Source organism: Petaurus breviceps, unplaced genomic scaffold (assembly GCF_028583685.1).
Source record: "Petaurus breviceps papuanus isolate PSGF00001 unplaced genomic scaffold, PetGlider_PUasm1.0 76, whole genome shotgun sequence".
Taxonomy (NCBI): Eukaryota; Metazoa; Chordata; class Mammalia; order Diprotodontia; family Petauridae; genus Petaurus; species Petaurus breviceps.
Genome location: NW_027186473.1, coordinates 533455 through 552465, shown reverse-complemented (window position 1 = coordinate 552465; position 19011 = coordinate 533455). Strand labels below are relative to the sequence as shown.

General features: G+C 38.2%; 1 long non-coding RNA gene across 2 annotated transcripts in view; it reads left to right on the top strand.

The window, feature by feature from the left end:
• Nucleotides 1–19011, top strand: part of LOC138174955 (uncharacterized) — a 55171-nt gene that overhangs the window by 19901 nt on the left and 16259 nt on the right. For both annotated transcript variants that reach the window (XR_011171836.1, XR_011171835.1), the window contains exons 3-4: nucleotides 1002–1118; nucleotides 17093–17275. This is a non-coding gene — a long non-coding RNA (uncharacterized lncRNA). The remainder of the gene's footprint in view (nucleotides 1–1001; nucleotides 1119–17092; nucleotides 17276–19011) is intronic.

Here is a 19011-nt window from a genome sequence, read left to right as displayed (position 1 = left end):
GAGGTACTTCAGGCATATTATTAGTAACTTTATTTTTCTCTGCTGAATTTGTCCAGTTCTGTGACAGATGAATATATTAACATTTTAAGTCACAGTTCTTAACCTTTTTTCTGTGTTATAGACCCCTTTAGCAGTTAAATTAAATGGTTAAGACTTTGGACTCCTTAGAATAATGGTTTTAAATCCATAAAATAAAATACATAGGATTGCAAAGGAAGCTCATTATATTGAAATAGTTATCAAAATGTACATGTATTTTTAAGTTCCTGGACCCCCAGTTAAGAACCTTGATTAAGAAAAGAAACTATAAAATCTATATTTGGAGACAGACATGCTGGCAGTTTCTTAAAAATATTTATCTTATTAAATTTTCATACAGCATTTTTTGCAGAAAATAAAATTTTTTGCTTTTTGGAGGGCAATTGGGGTTAAGTGACTTGCCCAAGGTCACATGGCTAGTAAGTGTGTCAAGTGTCTGAGCTCAGATTTGAACTCAGGTTCTCCTGACTCCAGGGCCAGTACTCTATTCACTGCACTACCTAGCTGCCCCTCTCCCTATTACTTCTAAGATAACATGTAAACTCTGTATGTGTATTTTGTATTCAAAGCCCTCTACAAGGGCCTATACAAACCCCTATTCAAGGGCCCAGCTTATCTACCAGGCTTATTATATATCACTTCCCATCCAAACTATCCTCCTTGCTATTCCCCAAACTCAGCACAAACTCAGATCTCCCATCACCACACCTTTGATCAGGCTATCCCCCATATCTGGAATGCACTCCTATCTTGTCTATGCATCTTAGAAGCTCTAATGCCCTTCTAGACTCAGCCCATGTGCCATCTCCTTATGAACCATTTCTGATTCTATCTCTGTTAATGCTCTTTCCCTCCTCCATCATTTACAGATATACTTATCTTTTTGCATGTTTCGGCCCTCAAGGAAAACGTAAGTCACTTGAGGGAAGGGACAGTTTTTCATTCTGTTTTTCTATTTCCAGTGCCTAAGGAAGTACCTGCTATAGTATGTGTTTAATAAATGCTTATTGGATTGAACATGCCAAGTGCTATATTCAGTACATGCAAGATTATAATGATGAAGATAACAAGAACAATAGGTAAGCATGTTTATATGACATTTTAACATTTGCAGAGTGCTTTACAAATATCTCACTTTATCCTCAGACCCTGAGAGATAAGAGCTATTAGGATCCCCATCTTAGAGCTGAGGAAGCTGAGGCAGAATGAAGTTACCTGATTTGCCCAGAGTGGCACAGCTAGAGAGTGCCTTGAGGCAGGATTTGAACTGAGGTCTTCTTATGTCCAAGTCCATCATTCTACCCATTTCAAAATCTGGTTGCCTCTATTGTATTAATCCCCTTACGAACATTGAGGCTCTCCAACTGGCCAGCCAATCTACTTGCAGTATTTTACAGATGAGGAACACAAGACACAGGACTGTTAAATAATTCATCACATATTATACATGAATTTATAGCTTATTTTTAATATTCATTGAGTACCAGGGCGGCCAGGTAGCACAGCAAGTAAGAGCACCGGCTCCAGTGTTGGAATGACCTGGAGATCGAATCCTGGGCTCAGACACTTAGCACCCACCCAGAAACACCTGGCCGTGTAACCTTGAGCAAGTTACTTAACCCCGATTGCTTAAAAAAAAAAAAATTCATTGAGTACCTTTCCTCACTACCACCACCACCAAAAAAAGTTCACAGCTGAAAAGTAGGGCGAGCTCAAATTTTTATCATCAATTCACTAGGCATAATGGGGAACCGGTTTCTAGGAGAAACCCCAAGCTAAAGACTCTTGGATGAGAATCTGACAAAGAGTTATTTCCACAGCTGTTGTTGCTGTGGCAGCAGAAGAGGAAATAGAAACAGGAATAGCAGGACAGTGAGTCTAGGATCCTCATGTAATTAGGACCACGGGCTACTTCTATCATTCTGCTGTTGTTCAGTCTTCTCAGTCACATCCAACTCCATTTGACCCTATTTGGGGTTTTCTTGGCAAAGATACTGGAGTGGTTTGCCATTTCCTTGTCTAGCTCATTTTATAGATGAGGAAATTGAGGCAAACAGGCTTAAGTGATTTACTCAGGATCACACAGCTAGTAAAGTTCTGAAGCTAGATTTGAACTCAGGAAGATGTCTTCCTGATTCCAAGCCCAGCATCATATCCACTACAGAAGCCAGCTACCCCTTCTCTGTTGTTCAGGAGGATGCTATTCTTTTCACATTCAGAGATAAAGTGTACAGGTATAGGTCTAAATCCAACCTGTCTGTGAACAAAGATGGTTTTGTCTTTGCCCCTTTTACTACCTTTCTTGTGAGTGGGGTACACTCTCTCTGCACCCTCTGTGAAGACTCCTCGGAAGTAAGGGAAAGGGAGACAGACTATCTCAAACCCAGAGACAGACTTTTGTAAAACTGGGCAGACCTGAGTCCTGGGTTTCCTAAGAAATTACATAATTTAGGACCCTTCCCCCCACTACACTTGCTGTCAATTTTCATTAAACCTTTTAGGAATTTCGTAGAACCCTGCCCCCTTCTTCACTTTAGCATTTGCCAAATAAGGACATGAACATTTGAATTGTTCAAATTGTTCAGGACCCTTCCCCCTTTTCCTAGCTGTCAGTCAGCATTAAGCTCTTAGGAATCTCTTAGAGCCCTTCCCCCTTCTTCACTTATAAGGATAGGTACATTTGGATTGGCTATCCTCTATTTCCTTGTTCTTTGTAAGCCCGCCTCCCAGCCAATGGGAGAAAGGACAGTGGTGGGAGGAGGCTTGACTGTGTCAGGGTATAAATTCTTGTTCCGTCTACGGTAACATGCCTTATTCTGCTGGTTCCTATTGTGGAAGGGATGCCCTCTTCTCTCAAGAACTGAATAAAACTTCCTGTTCTTTCCTCAAGACACCTATGACTTTTAAATTTTGGGGGTAACGGATTTTTGGGGTCCCATACCCCACATACTTGGAAGGATATTTTTAGAAGGAATATTTCTGCAAGAGAGGAAACCAGATAAGGATCTGAATAGTGATTATATATTGATTAGCTATATAAAAGGTCTAAAAAAATGAATAGATGACAAAGTGACTATTAAGCTACCTTTAAGCAAATGTAACAAGGTATTTCAGTGCACCAAATAGTATTCCATGGGCCTCAAAAGGCTAATGGAACTTCCTAAAAGACCTCTCAATGTTTTAGGTAAACTTTTTTCTTTTACAATATAATCTGAAGTTGACCACTTGATAAAGATAATTAGTGAATAAATAGAGCCTTAAGAAGCAATCTCAAACATATCACAAGTTGGATTAAACCCTAGGGAGATAGGAATTGACATTTTAATTTCAGAAGATAATTTGTTTTTGTAAACTATGTATCTTTATAATCTTACAAACATTCTAATGAATCCATCAGAAGACTATAATGTGGCATGGTGGATAGAGGACTAGCCTCCCTGTCTGGGTCAAGTCTAGTCATTGACACTTACCAGCTGTGTAAGCCTAGGCAAGTCATAAACCTCTCAGTGCCCCCAGGAAACTTAGAGATTATACTGTTATTCTACAAGTGATTATTTTCATTAACAGAAGGAGTGTCCTCAAGGGAGTTCCTTACCCTAGTTAAACTCTATGTCTGGCCCAAACAAAAACAAAGATTTCATTGTGAGAGGTAGTATTGTATGATGGATTGAACTCTAGGTTGGGAATTAAGAGACATGAGGGTTGGAATGACAATTTTGACATATGACATATGGTAGGTGCTTGACTTCCTTGAGTCTCAGTTTTCTCATCTATAAAACTTCTATATACTTTACAGGGATGTTGTGAGAATTAAATAAGATAACATGTATTAACATGCTCTGCAAATCTTAAGATACTTTCTATTATTTTACATATTTGGAAACTGTATTTTCCAATATCCTATTTCCTCAAGATTATATATGTCCAGTATAATGTCAATGTTTAATTTATATGTCACATAATATGAAGAATTGTCCTCTTAAAAAAATTTAAAATGTGGTTTTCCTAGTAATTGAACTGATGATATATTTATGCATATGTATGTACACATTTATATTTGTGATTAATCATAATTATTCAAGGTTTAAAATTTTTAATTAATTTTAATCCATTACCCTGTGATTAGTTGGATAAGGTGACTTAGCCTTTTAAGTATTGGTCTGCAGTTATGTAGACTCCTTGGAGACTCAATTTCAAATCTTGTTAATATTAACTCATCTCTCTTTCTTAGGAAGGAATTAAGGTGAATGTCATACAGTTTCAATGAGAGAAAACCCTATTAGTTAAGCCACATGAAGTACAGGCAAATGACAGCACAGGTTTATTTTTGCTACCCACTCTATGTCTGAAACAATCTGCTATTTTTGACAAGATATTTTCCCTATGTCCCATAGAAAGGTGCACTATTAATTTAACATTGATAGGCAGAACTGACAAGAGGAGGAAGGGATGCCAATAATCTAGAAGGGGCATCTCAGACCCAACCATGTTGTATGTATTTTGATCTTTCTCAGTAGCATTGATTTTTTTTTTTTGCTTTTTGACATCCATTATAAAATTTTTGAATTTCAAAGAAAATAATAATGACATTAACAGCAATTGCTAGATTTTATATAGTTCTTTAAATTTTGCAAAATGCTTTTATCTCCTTTGATCCTCTCAACAACTCTAGGATGGAGGTGATATCTCCATTTTACAGAAGAGGAAACTGAGGCCAAGAGAGATTTAAAATACTTCCCCAAGGTCACATAGCTAGTAAATGTCTGAGGTAGGATTCAAAATCAAGTCTTCCTGACTCCAAGTTTAATGATCTAGCTTTTATATATAATTCTGTTGAGATTGGCCAACATGGACTTTATTCAACTGAAAAAATATATACCAAATATATTTGAGAATAAAATATAACTATATTTAATATAATTACTAGCAAAAATATTTTATGTTCAATGTATGCAGTTATGCATAATTGCTCTCAAACTTGTGCCTTGAACTGAGGATTTCTGAGTTTTTCCAACTCTGAATATTCATTATGTATTTTGACAATGTAATGGTGTCTCATCTTGTTACACTTATCACTTGCTGGCTTTCCTGGTCTCCTTCAAATCCCAGTTAAAATTCTACCTTCTTCAAGAAGCCTTTTCTGGTTCCCTTCAAAGCATTTCCTACTGTATGATATGATAAACATTTATTAAGCACCTACTATGTCAGGCCCCATGCTAAGCGCTGGGAAGACAAAGAAGAAAAAGAAAGACATCTTCTGCCCTCAAGGATCTTACAATCTAACAGGAGGAAGACAATGCACAAAAGGAAGATGATTGTTGATTATTGCCATTTTATCCATTTGTCTACCCCTTAGACTGTGATCTCCTTCATTAGACTATAGGCTCCTTGAGAATATGCGCTGTCTTTTGAATTTCTTTGAATCCCCAGTACTTAGTACAGTGTACATAGTAGGTGCTTAAAAAATATTTGTTGACTGTGAAGTTGCATCCTTCCTGAATTGATTTTAAAATGTAACTTTTTATGACTACATTGCAATCTGGGAATCTGGAGGTATGATTTCATTTTATTACAATAAAATACATATTTTTAACTAGTTATTCTTTAATTTTGTTGTTTTTGGTCTTTTCAGTTGTACACTACTCTTCATGACCCCATTTGGAATTTTCTTGGCAGATACTGGAGTGGTTACCATTTCCTTCTCTAGCTAATTTAACAGAGGAGGAAACTGAGGCAAATAGGGTTGAGTGTCTTACCCAGGGGCACACGCCTAGTAAGTGCCTAAGAACAGATTTGAACTCAGGAAGAGTTTTCCTGACTCCAAACCCTACACTCTATTCACTCTGCCACCTATTATTTAATTACAAAATGATAAATTCCACATATACATATTTACCAAAAATGCAATTTTAAAGATATTTCTAACTACATTTTCTCTTCCCAAATAAACAAGACCTCATGTCAAAACTTTACAAATTCAACATTTTAGTGAAAAAAATCAGATGCATTTTGCAAAAAAAAAAATTAATTCTAAATATGTTGTATTAGAGGAGTTTTGCAATTTGTGAAAGGTTTCAGTTTGCAAGTGTAGCACGTGCTCTGGAGCTACTCTCCCAACCAACGCTCATACTGGTAGGTCAGGTCCCCAGGTGCTAACTACTACATCTCCTCTCAGGTGTCTAGAGGACCCTGAAAAGTTGGCATAGGGGTACTATAGCTCATGAGTCTCTACTTGTGTTTTTCCTCTATTATTATCAATTAATCAACCAGGCTTAATTAGCTCTTAAGAATATTCATTAAAGTTCTATTGCAAGAACAGTTGGAACATCCCCTCCCCACCTCACCCAGTAGTCAGTAACACATTCTCCCACAAGTACATTTGCTAAAGTGGGGAACTCACATCTCCTGGAAATCCTTTTCCTGGAGTTATCATGATATTCTCCTTAGGAATCATTATGGTTCTACTGGGCTCCTTGTAGGATACTGATGCTGCCTTTCCTCAGTTAGTCTAATGTCTTCAGCTCCCATTACTTATTGCAATTCAAGGATATTATTAGAATGCTATTCAGAGGTCCAAAGTCTTCCAAACCTTTCAAAGTTCACAAGGTCCTTCTTTGATCAAGGGTGGAGAGAGACCAGGCTTCATAGGCTCTCATCTAAGTGATTCCTCCCAGGAGCTTGACTGGGATAGCTCCCAACTCTTCCCCTGCTAGACACTCAAATCTTAGTTTCTGAACTGGATTGATATTTTATGGACAGTCAATGACCAAGTTGCTTTAGCCGGTCCAAATATGCCTCGTTTCAGCATGCTTCTATTTCAAATGACTGTCAGGAACTTCTCAAACCTAGTCTACCATCCTGGATTGATTCTTACCAGATTAAGGTTGATTCAATAGAAATATCTAGGTCTAGTTGCCACCTCTGGTTTATTGATTGAGTTGAGAAGTCTGGGGGACTCTCAGTCTGTTCACAAGTATTTATTAAGCTCTTATTACTATGCTAAGTGCTGGGCATACAAATAAAAACATATATACAAACAAACAATACCAGTCCTGCCTTCAAGGAATTCACATTCTAATGGAATGCCGATAACTATATACTTACAAGTTGTATATTGCTTGGTTGTCCTTCTTTCTCAAAGAGGATCAAAATGACTTTATTATTCTAGAGTCAATTTACAATGTGTCCAACTATGGCTGATCAGTCAAATACAAGGTTGGAATGCTCTGCCACAGGATAGGGCACAAATAGTCCATGAGAACATTTGGGGTGGATTCTCTAAATTTGTGCATTTCTTTAGAGCTACTTAAATTCTGCTTTGCTCATAGAGCACAGCACCTTCTCTGTTGAAGGCCTGCCATGCTGGGCAGTCCTGTGCTACTGTCTCCCATGTCACATAATCAATTCCCATGTTCTTGAGAGAGACCTTGAGAATGTCCTTTTATCATTTTCTTTTTTAATTTTACTTTTTGGTTTTTGGAGGGGGGAGGGCAGGGCAATTGGGGTTAAGTGACTTTCCCAAGGTCCCACGGCTAGTTTTGTGTTAAGTGCCTGAGGTCAGATCTGAACTCAGGTCCTCCTGATTTCAGGGCCAGTGCTCTGCTCACCGCGCCACCTAGCTGCCCCCCTTTTATCATTTTTTCCTGACCTCGGTGTGAGTGATTGCCCCGCGTAAGTTTTCCATCAAATAGCCTTATTGGCAAGCGAATAGTTAGCATTTGAACAACATGGTCAGCACATCAGAGTGCTCTCTGCAGTAGAGTTTCAATGCTTGGCAGTTCAGTTGGAGAAAAGATTTCAGTGTCTGGTACCTTATCCTGCCAGGTGATCTTCAGAATCTTCCTAAGACAATTCAAATGGAAGTGATTCAGTTTTCTGGCATGGTGCTGGTAGGCTGTTCAGGTTTCAGAGGCATACAACAATGAGGTCAGCCCAATGGCTCTGCAGACCTTCAGTCTGGTAATCGGTCTATCTCTTTTCTCCTACACTTTCCTTTGGAGCCTCCCAATCACTGACCTAGATCTGGCAATGCATGCATCAGCCTCATTATCAATGTGTACAACCCTAGAAAGCATACAGCCAAGGTAAGTGAACTTATTCACAGCATTCAGAACTCCTCCATTTGCTGTAACTAAGGGTTCCACATATGGATGGTGTGGTGCTGACTAGAGGAGCATTTGTCTTTTCTTGGTGTTAACTGCTAGGCCAAAATTAGTACAAGCAGCAGAGATCCATACTTTGTTGTATCTTAACATCAGAAGCTACATTGAGTGCACAATCATTTGCAAATAATCATGCACCAACACTCCCTCCACTTTGATCTTGGCTTGTAGCCTTTTCAAGTAGTAGAATTTGCCATCAGTGCAGTAGCTGATCTTGATACCATGTTCATCCTTACCGAAGGCATTTGACAACCTGGCTGAAAACATTGTGCTAAAGAGATAAGATGTATATACTGTGTAAATAGAAGGTAATACACCTCACATGATATTTCATTTTGCTTAAATATGAATATTATATGACTGATTTTTAGGTGTACTCTTTAAGAATTTAAGAGAGGGCAAATTTAGGGGGTTTTTTGGTTTGGTTTTGTTTTTTTTTGTACATCAATAAAATTTCTCTGTAAAGATTTTTAACTAATCTATGACAGTATATGGACTTCTCATTTTCTTTCCCTTTTTCCTCTTTCTTCTTCTCTCCCCTCTTTTCCCTCTGTGCTTGGGGACCAGAACAAAATTTTTAACCCAAGCCAAGTAGTGTTCTAACACTACTAGTAAGATACATGCATTGATCTAGAAATATTCTTTCATCCTTTTGTAACCAATGACATGTGTTTGAAAGACTACTGTAAGGTTTGGGGATTCAGACCCTCAGCTATGAAACAGTCAAGCTATTTGGCTCATAAGAGAATTGAACCTGAGATATTGTCCTTAAATGTGCCACAGCCTGCTTGACTTAACAAGTCCCAGATGAATGTGAATTCAAAGAAAACCATTATCAAAAAGTGAAGCTGTTGCCTTTCTCTTTCTATCTTTACCAAGGAAAATGAGTTCATTGCAACCATTAGGAGGTTCAGTCCAATCCTGGATCTTCTGAGAGTCTCAGAAAGCCCTTAGGTCATAAAGGTGCCTGAATGTCATTCTCTTGATTAACTTCTGAGGCACCTTAGACATTCTCTGAAGCAGATGTGGCATTCTATTTGGGGCTGTATCTATTCCTTGCCCCTCTGGGCCCAGTCTGACCTGTAGACTAGATGATTTAGCCTAGATGAGACCCAACTAGCCTAGATGAGACCCAACTGGCCTAGATGAGACCAGCCTGGTTCTGTTACCTGGGACTGGGCTGAATCCAATCTGGCCTTGGGGAATGGAGGAAAGAGGAGAATGGAGGAGAGAATGAAGTAATTTTCACTAGATAACCCAGATCAGTGTATGTTCCACTTCGTTTCCTCACAGTTTTTAAGTGAAATAATAAATTATATTCTTTATTTGAAATCTCAGCATGTTGATTTTTTCAAAAAATTGATCTCCCCTTTGGGATTTGAAGTAACCACATCCTTTTAAGCAGAGTAGGCATTTAACAAATCAATTCTTGTGTTACTCTTCAAACTGGCCAGCAAGGGGAGTTAGAGGAACAGTTAGAGTTGCTTTTAGAAGCTTGTATATCCTTAACCTGTTTAGTAGCCAAAATATCTCCTGTATCATCCTTCCTGTGAGATATTACTAAGATTTTACCCTTGTGGACTAGATTGACTTGCCTTTCTTTTGCCAGTTATATGTATTCTTGGTCAAAAATTAATAGTTGGATTCCAAGATAGGAATGCTGCTAAAATTTCAACTATGGTTGATATTATGGGATGCTAAATATTGGGTGGATCTCCCTGTGACTATGACATGCAAAAAAAAATACTGTTGCAACAGGAGGAAGTTCAAGTAGTTTTAATGTTGTCAGCATCCAGCTGACAAATAAAGATGGACTTGAAATAGAGGGTAGATGAATTTTATGAAGAACAATAGGCTCCTATCCAGTGAGCTGTTGGGCTTAAGGAAGTTGTTTTCAAGTCTCAAGCAGCTTAAGGAGATTTCTGAGAGACCAGCTAGCAAACTTGAAGAGGATTTTCTGCAACAGTTGGTGGGGGCTTCACCTTAAAATAGGAAGGTTTAGTTTAATTCTTTAGGGTAGTCAAAGCCTTCCAGCTATAAGCTGGCATCTCCTGCTATGCTGTGTAGACTCCAAAATGGGAAAATCAGGTGTAATCTGTCTTTCATTGCAAAAGCATCTAGGCATATAGAGACCCAGGCTCAATTTTGAGGGTTTATTTGTCAGCAATTAATATTCTCAACCTCACACTCCTTAAATTGTCAGAAATTATTTTTAAAAAAGAAAGAAACAGTTGATCTTGGAGAGACTATGGGAAGACAGATGCACTAATATGCTATTGGTAGGGCGCTGTAAAGTGGTCTAACGGTTCTGAAAAACAATTTGAAATTGTATGAGAAAAATCGCTAAACTGTTCATATGGTTTTGTACATAGATGTCACTACTGGGTATATATCTGTGTAAGTATGTGTATGTGTGTATATATACACACATGCATATTGTGTGTGTGTATATATAGACATATAAAGTTATAAAAATGGCATGGATACATACATGTATGTGTATAAATGTATACATATTTATATATCAATGTCAGGAATAAAGGTCTTATATAACAAAATAAGCATAGACCCACTCTGTGGCAGACAAAAAAGATTAAATGATTACTCATCAATCAGTAAGTGACTGAACAAATTTTGATACATGAATAATGGAATATTATTGAGGTATGAGAAATGGTGAATATAAGGAATTCAGAGAAAAATAGGAAGTTTTGTACAATGTGAAAGAGCAAAGAAACTAAGACAACGGTAACTAAGAGAATAAATTATACAATGATTAACAGCAGTCAAACACTGATGAATAGTTATGAATAATCTTAGCCCTAGAAAACTAATAATGACACATACTTCCTTCCTTTATTTGCTATTTGTAATGGGAATGTAAATTTTTAAGATCTTCCCTGCCCCTAGGTTTAAATATACCTGGAGCTGTGGTGGGAGGCTTGTTTTTCAAGAGATACTTTGTGATTAGGCAGTGGGTCAAGAGGGTTGTTACATTCTCTAATCCAAGAGAAGGCTATATAATCCCTGATGTGAGGCTTTGTTTGGGGACTCACTTTGAGAAGTGTTGTATTATTTGACCAGATGAAACTCTGGGCAGCCATTGAGAGCCCCCCAGCTTTGAAAAACCCAGATGTTGATGCTTCCCTCTCTGGTAACTGTGATGTAGTATGGATGTAATGGTTGGACAGTTGGAGGCCTGTCTGCTTGAAAGGTTTCTGTCTATATACTCTGAAGTTCGGGGTGCTGACCTTTTTCCCTCGAACTAGGTAAATTATGTGTTTGATTAAAGCAAGATTGTTAACCCATTTTGAGTTGCTTTCCTTTAGAAAAGCAAATCTAAGCACCCACCCAGAAACACCTGGCCGTGTAACCTTGAGCAAGTTACTTAACCCCAATTGCTTTAAAAAAAAAAAAAAAAGCAAATCTAAGCACCTGTGTTGGCAGCCACCCTGGGGATGCTGGGGTGCTTGCCGCTACACTATTAGACATGGTCAATGTGCTGGTTGATTTTGATTAAATTTTTTTGTGATTGTTGTTTTGTTACAAAGAAGGATTCAATTGGTTAAGTTCAGTTAAGGGGAATGACTATATTATAAACACAAAGACAACAATACAACATTTAAAAATAATTAATATTTTCTGTGGTTTGTCTTGTAGCCACATACAGTTAATTTAACAGCCTCTAAATTAAGCTCCTTTCCTGTTCAAATAAAAGATATTTATTACAAAGCAAAAAAAACTCAAACCACAAAATGGAGCTCAATCCCAGATCTTGTAGAAAGAAACAAAACTGAGAAAACTAATAGTTGTAGTCCTTATAAAACAGAATTGGAGAGGTTTGGTAAAGACAATTATCTGCATCTCACCTCAGCATCATTCCCAACTTGCCTCCAGTTTCCATAGACATAGTCTGCAACTCCTTAGCTATGATTCTGACTGCTTTTACTGGCTGTTGCAGACAGAATGCTATAGCTCGCCCATTAACTGCTTATCTCAGGTACTATTCACTTCTCTTCAGCAGCAGTCACTGTCCACTGCCTCTGCTTCATCCTCTTGCTAACTGCCTTGACCTTTTCTGTATGTCCCTCAAGTCTCCATGTGCCTGAATTCCTTCTTGTGCTGAGTAATTTCCAATATTCTCAAGTTAGCAATGATTACTTGAGCTCAGTTATCATGGGAAAGTGAGTCCTTGCTCTAGTCCAAACAACTCTTACTTACTTACTTATAGGGTACCATGGAAAAGTGAGCTATTTTCCCTATTGGGTATAACCACTATGTATAACCCCCAAATTATTCAACTCTGAATTGGACCAGGGATAAGCACTCTTTCAGAAGTAGCTTTTACTATTGTCCTCAATCCCATCCCCTCCAATCAATTCTAGCAGCTTGTACTGATCATTTTCTCTCTCTCCCTAATTTTCCATCTCTCTAGTTCAATTGGCTGCCTTTAAACATACCCAGATCTCTTCTATCCTTTAAAAAACAAAACAAAACATTTGGCTTTACTGTCTTCTCAAGCTAGCTTCCTATATGTTTCCTCCCTTTCACAGCAGAACTCTCAGAAGAAATTATTTATACTCATGACTTCCAATTCCTCTCCTCCTAGTCACTTCTCAAATCCTGGCAATCTGGCTGCTGGTTTTACAATTCTACCAAAACTCCATGGTGAGCAATGATCCCTTTATTGCAAAGCCAACTTTTTTTTCCCTTCAGTCTTTATCCCTCATTTCTCTGCAGCATTTGATATTGTTGACTATCCCTTCTGGTCACTCCTTCCTCCCTGGATTTCCATGACACTGCTCTGCTCTGGTTTTCTTCCTGCTTTTTTGGCCAATCTTTCTTCATCTCCTATACTAGATTATCATCGATGATGTCATGGGAGTAATATCCTAGGCCTTACCCCAAAGAAGTCAGGCTAATTTTTTCTTGAAAGGCAACAAAACTGTACCCAATGCTTGGCCTAGGAGGCTAAGGCTTCTTCCTGATAGCCTCTGGATGTATTGATGTGGTATACAAAGGCCAACCAACATGAAATTCAAGTCCTTCAGACTTGGCACATGTCCCAAGACTGGGTAAATCATCACATCCTGCTGACCAGATATATTTCCATACTATGCTATGGTAAGTAAACCTCCTTTTAGGAAGTATTGAATTGATCTACAAAAGCCTCATTTTATTCCAACATTGAACCTGAATTAACAAGAGACTGGCTTGACTCAGACCCATTCCTAACAAGCATTCTTTCCACTATGATTTTGTCTGTACCCTCAGGCTCTGTCCTGAACCTTCTTCTCTTTTCTCTATTTATTCTCTCAGTGATATCCTTATTGATCATGAGTTCAACTACCATCTCTATGCAAATCCTCCCAAATCTATCTGTATAGCAGTCTCCCCTCTTTTTAATGGCAGTCCTGCATGCTAGATATTTCCACCTGGATGTTCCATAAATGTTTCAAACTAAACATATCAAAACCAGAGTTTATTATCTTTCCCCCCTAGACTTACCCCCACACCTCATATAAACTTCTGTACTTCTATTGATAGGCACCACTCATTGTTCTAGTCGTAATCTTAGGAGGCATCCTCAAATATTCCCTTACTCACTCCACCCACATCAAATTAATTTCCAAGTCTTATTGATTCTATGTCCTTACCATCTTTCATAGGCATTCCCTTCCCTCTACTCATACCGCAAACACTTTGGCTTAAGTCCTTATCACCTCCTGCTTGCATGATTGCAATAGCTTCCTAATTGGTCTCCCTGCATCCCCTGTCTCCCCTCCCCAATCCATCCCCCTTGTAGCTGCCAAAAAGATATTCCTAAAGCACAAGTCTCATCATATCATTCCCCTTCCCACCACTTTACTCTATTCCCCACTGCCTTTCAGATGCATTCTCTTGTGTTTGGCTCCAGTCTATCCTTCCAAGCTCATTACACATTACTTCCCCACACACTCCACCTCTGTATGCAAGCCAAACTGGACTTCTTGTTGTTCCCCATATATGGCATTTTATCATCTACTGCCCAGTCTTTGCTTATATTGTGCCCCCACCTCTCATACTTGGAATAATCTCCTTCCTCACCTTTGTTTCTAGAAATCTCATAGGAGCTCCCCTCCAAGATTAGCTCAAGAACTGCTTTCTTTAAGAGACTCTCATTGATTCCCCTAGTTGTTAGTGCCCCCAAATCTGTGTGTATACAAATATATGTGTGGGTATACATATATGTGTATGTATATGTATATATTTGTTTATTTATTTCATATATGCTGCACTTACTTATCTGTGGACATATAGCACCCAGTAGAATGTAAATTCCCTTAAGGTTAAGGCCTGTGTCTCTTCTCTCTGTATCCTCAACACCTAGAACATTGCCTTGGACCTAGTTGGTGCTTAATAAGTATTTGTTCACTGATAGCCAATTCTTGTTATTTTGCAGGTGTGAGTATAGATATCGTCTATAGATAGAGGCAAGGTTAGGAACATTACAAGGCATTTAATACACTACCTGGAAGATCCCCTAAGATGTCCATAGATGATAAGAGGGGAGCAATGGAGTAGACTCAACTTCTCCCCTATTACTTTCATGCACACTCTCCTTTCCATAAACTGAACACTGTATCATCTAAATTGTCTAAGGCAGGTTTGTACAACATACAGCTGGCTTATAACCCACCAAAGGATTTTGGGCAGCCTGGGAAAAATGTAAAGGATGTAAAGAAAAAAAAGTAAAGATGTAACAAACCAGTGCTTTGTCTATGACCCACCTAACCCAGCTTCCACCGGTCACCTATTGTGCCTGTCAAGTAACTTGGCGGTTAGGTTGGTGCTGCATGCTCACTCCTGTTTGTCACGTGACCCATGACAACCAACCACCGGCAGTCTCTCTCTAGTTTGAGAGGAGCCTGTTACATCTTCTCACTGTATTTTTGGTCATCACCGGCTTTGAACAGGGACAAAGCGAGTGCAGCCACGCGCCAATGCAGCTGATGCCCACTATGTGATGAGTGGCTACAATTCAAGGGCTTCTTTCCCTCCCCGCTGTGTGGCCACCCTCCAAATTATGTGTCTGGAGCTCTCTCCAAGGTCAGACACTCAGTTCAGTATTTCTTTGATATGTGAGCAGTTGATGTGGAGATTTTTTGGGTATGACTTTGTAAAATGGGTGACAAAAAGAAATGGGAGATTGAATCAGAACATAGAATATTTAATGTGGAGTGGAAGAATAGATACTTATTTACTTACACGAGGGACAAAATATTGTGCCTTGTTTGCCTAGAAGTGTTATGGGAATGGGAATCTAAGCTCTTCCCTGCCCCTAGGCCCTTTGATAGGCTTAAGTGACTCTGAGAACGTTCCTTGATTTGAAAATATACTCTGCCCCCTAACAGGTTGAATGTGGTCATATGGAGCCTGTGGCCAGAGGCTTGTTTTTCAGGAATGCCCACACCTTGATACTTTGTGACTGGGCAGTAGGTCAAGGGTTGTGACATTTTCTGACCCAGGAGAAGACTATATATACTCTGATGTGAGGTTTTGTTTTGGGACTCACTTTCAGAAGAGTTGTACAATTTGACCAGATGAGACTCTGGGCAGCCGTTGAGCCCCCCAGCTTTGAAAACCCAGATGTTGGTGCTTCCCTCTCTGGTAACTGACTAGGTATGGATGTAATGGTCACACAGTTGGAAGCTTGTCTGCTGATGTTTCTCTGTATTTGTTGTCTGCTTTTAACTTGTCTGTATTCTCTAAAGTTCAGGGTACTGACCTTTTCCCCCTGAACTAGGTAAATTACATATGTTTGATTAAAGCAAGACTGTTAACCCATTTTGAGTTGCTTTCCTTTAGAAAAGCAAATCTAAGAATCTGTGTTGGCAGCCACCCTGGGTATGCTGTGGTGCTTCTGCTACAAGAAGTAATAGCCATTCCAAAAGAATACAATCTTCACTGCCATTTCCAGTTGAAACAGCCTGACTTAAGCAAATTGGACACCAATGAAAAACAAATTAAAGTGTCCAAATTGTTGAAAAATCTCAGTAGGGAACAATGGTTTCTCAAGAAAGGAAATTCAGAAAATGAGGCAGCTACTAAGGTTAGTTTTCAGATTTCTAAAGAAATCGATTTCAGCAATAAACTGTCAATGTCAGCAATAAACTGATTGCTGACAAAATAATATATCCCATTAACTAAATGTAAACAGCAAGAAAACCTGAAAAATGTATTAAACTTGTACTGCATAGCAAAGTAATTTTTTAAACACTAATGTGATTTCATGATAAATAAAAATCTTAATAGTAAGTGTAATTAATTGGTATTAATTGAAATTTTCCCTTTTAAAAACATGATTTATTTGTAAAATAGTTTTATCATTAATCATATATTTACTTGGAAAGTGAGCCACTAAAAATCTATTTGGCCTGAAGAAGTTTAGCCTATTTTAATTTTGGCCCCTACGTACTGACAAATTGTGCTGTTCTGATCTAAGGTATAATAGAGATCACATTAGTTTAAAATTCGGGAAACCTGGATCTGGGTTTTGACTTTGTACCTAACAAGTTGTGTGATTTGGAGAAAATAATTTCAACCCTCTGGGTCTCAATTCTCTCATCTCTAAAATCAAGATGGTAGACTGAATAAGGTTCTAGCTCTGACATTCTATGATTCTATGACAAAGCATGACACAAGACCTGGACTCCTGAACTGCTTAAAGACTCATTTGAGTCCCTTTGCTGAAGTTCTGTCATAGTAATATTTAATTTACTAATAACAGCTGAGAAAATGTCTTTGCTTAATTCACTTAGACTGGACTGAGGTCAACAATTATTTATTCTGTATGTATTACAATTATTTATCTCAGCACTGTTAATAGGATTTTTGCATTTCTCTCTTAGGTACTGACTATGATCTTTTGTTGTTACATGAAAATTTACTGAAAAACTTGGCAAAATTGTCAGATATTTTGGATATTCAGGGCTAGTCAAAATTTGAGTACTTTGTTATATTCTATTTGTTGCCTGGATCCTCCTTTATCGCACAGACAACATGTTCCTTGCTTATAGCCATGCTGAGAAAAGGTATGTTGTAACAGAATGCTGGGGTGGAAGCCAGAAAGTCTGGGTTCTAATTCCAGCTGTACTACTAATTAGCTAACTAACCTTGGGCAGATCATTTGACCTCTCTGAGCTTTGATATCTATATCTGAAAAAGGAGATAGTTGTACTAGATGACTTTTAATGTACTAAATTCCTAAGATGTTAAAAAACAAAGAACAAAAAACAGTCATCTCTTCCCTCCCCCCGCCCCCCACCAGGAGCTCACAGTCTGATAGAAGAGCTCAGAGTCTTAAAACTATTCAGGTCTCATCACTCCACACTAATCATTGTCTCCTTGTATTTACTTGTTTTAACCCCAGGTCTGTAGGCCCCCAATTTCCTTTTTATAACTAGATTTAAAATTTTACCCTGTAGATGGTAAAAATAATAAGCTTGAAGTTAGATTTTTATGGAGTTATTTCCAGACAAGTCAGCTAACTATGTGTCTACTTAGTTGTGGGCTAACTAAAAATATTTTGTGTTTTTCTTTCTTATTTCTCGATTTATTGATGGTAAAAATACATCAAATCAATAATACTTCTAATTTGTTTTGTAGCACAGTGGATATAGTGCTGACCTTGGAGTTAGTAAGGATTGTGTTCATCTCTTGATTGTGTTTCTTAATAAATATATCACCACTAACAAATCACTTAACCAAAATGAGCCCCAGCTTCCTCTTGTAAAATGCATATAATATAATCTGTTGTATCTGAGTCACAGAGTCATTGTTAGGTTTAAATAGTAAGATGCATGTAAAATACTTTGCACACTTTAATCATTTACTATTATTAGCTCAATAAAACATTTAGATTTTTGTTTTTTGAAAAATGTACATTAAACATAAATTTTGTTTTTTCCAGAACTCTTCTGATCATTGAACCACTCACAGTTAGATAAGCTTTAACAAAGGGATATTTATTACAAAGATATATCAAGAGCAAATGTACAGACATTCCCCACCCCCTTCTAACACCTTAGGGGCATATTCTTTCCTACACCACCTAAGTTTGGGGGGGGAGTAAACTCAAAATTTATCTCAGTTTCTACATAGTATTGGCCCCACAAAGTTTACATCCAGATGCAGCATGACTACTAGATGAATCTGCGTACCACTAGGATGGGGTCCAAAGGTTAATCCCAAAGGTCACTCCTAGCCAAGATACACTCCCTTCAGCATTAATGATGCTACTTTAGATTCACATCCTAACTCTGGAAAGATGCAATGTCAAAGAGCCCTCTGGATATTATACTCACCAGCTCAAAGGCTCTCCTCCTGTCACTGATTGCCAACCACCCCCAACAATACTGAAGTAAAGAAACCGGAGCTAAAACTCAGGCCTCTTTGAATGCTTCCACAACCAAAGAGTTTCCTCTTCGATACATGGTTAGCTAACCAGAATCAGTCACAGAATGTCTACATATCCTTCACAGTCTCTCTTCTTCTCCAAGATACTTTTCTTACATGTCATCATGATTCTCCTGGAAATGATTCCCTAATATCATCCACATGAAAAGAGGCCATCTTCTTCCCAGCACCCTTCATATCAAGATACCATCTGAAGTACCCTATGGATGCACCAGATCCCCATTACATGAATAGAAGAAAAAAAGCTGTCATGTAAGACTTCCACGATAGCAAATATACACATATATTTGTAGATATATATACATATTATGCATATTTGTATATATGACTGAATGAATAATCTATCTTTTCA